The sequence below is a fragment of the Triticum dicoccoides genome, chromosome 2A (assembly GCF_002162155.2).
Source record: "Triticum dicoccoides isolate Atlit2015 ecotype Zavitan chromosome 2A, WEW_v2.0, whole genome shotgun sequence".
Taxonomy (NCBI): Eukaryota; Viridiplantae; Streptophyta; class Magnoliopsida; order Poales; family Poaceae; genus Triticum; species Triticum dicoccoides.
Window position 1 is genome coordinate 569,550,561 of NC_041382.1, and position 1,483 is coordinate 569,552,043.

Sequence of the window (1,483 nt, forward strand, 5' to 3'; positions counted from 1 at the left end):
TATACATCTCCCGAATAGTGTCCCTCCATGGTGTTCCTTTGGAAATTAACTCGGATCGAGGAAGTCTTTTCACCTCTCGATTTTGGGAAAGTTTCCAAAATGCTATGGGAACCCGTCTCTCCTTTAGCACCGCCTTCCACCCTCAGTCGAGCGGTCAAGTGGAACGCGTCAACCAGATTCTAGAAGACATGCTTCGAGCCTCTGTTATCTCATTCGGAATGGATTGGGAGAAGTGCCTTCCATTTGCCGAATTCGCTTATAACAACAGCTATCAATCTAGCTTGGGTAAAGCCCCTTTTGAAGTTCTCTATGGACGACGGTGTCGAACACCCCTTAACTGGTCAGAGACCGGGGAAAGACAATTCTTTGGCCCGGATATGATTCAGGAAGCAGAAGAACAAGTTCGTATCGTTCGTGAAAAGTTGAAAACAGCTCAATCTCGTCAAAAGAGTCAATATGACCGAAAACATAAGGCTATGACTTTTGAGGTTGACGAGAAGGCTTATCTTCGGGTCACCCCTCTGAAGGGAACCCATCGTTTCGGTATCAAAGGCAAATTGGCTCCTCGTTACATTGGACCTTTTCGCATTCTCGCCAAACGAGGAGAAGTTGCCTACCAGCTGGAACTACCTCCGCATCTCTCCAGAGTCCACGATGTCTTCCACGTTTCTCAACTCAGGCATTGCTTCTCGGATCCTATCCGTGGAGTGGACTACGAAACGCTTGATCTCCAAGATAATCTTACATATCGAGAGTACCCCATTCGTATCCTCGATCAGGCCGAACGTACCACTCGACGTCATAATATCAAGTTTCTCAAGGTTCAATGGTCGCACCATTCTGAGGATGAAGCAACTTGGGAAAGGGAGGATCGTCTTCGACTCGAGTACCCCGCCTTCTTCCCGGAGGAACCCAAATCTCGGGACGAGATTCTTTTGAGTGGGGGTGAGTTTGGTTGGTTGCACAATGTGTTCAGTTGCTTAAGGCTTTGTTTGGTTGTACGGAAACCAAATCCCCTTAATCTATTCCCTCTTAATCCGTGTGTTAGTTATCTTGTTCGGTCATGTCACACCCTAGCTAGTCATGCAATAGAGTGTTGCATCATGTTTACTCTTTCATCAGAAACTTGAAATGGGGATGACAGAACCCCCAGTCCCCTCTGAAACCAACTAGGGTTTACTAAAATAATTTTCAATGAACCTGAAATGCCCTTCTAAAATGCCCATCATTTTTGTCTTGGTTCAGAACCTCTGCCAAAAGTGGTGCACATTTTCCTAGGCCATCTTAGGGTTTTTGAATTAATTCATAAATATTTGAATTTGGGCATTTAAAATTATATAAAATATTTAAATGCTCAAATACCTCCAAACTAAAATGTTTCATGTTGGAAATAATCCAACTATGGACCAGGAGTGATTTGGTGATTTTTGAAGTTGCCTAGGTATTTTATTAAATTCAACAAAGTTGCAGATATATTAAATAA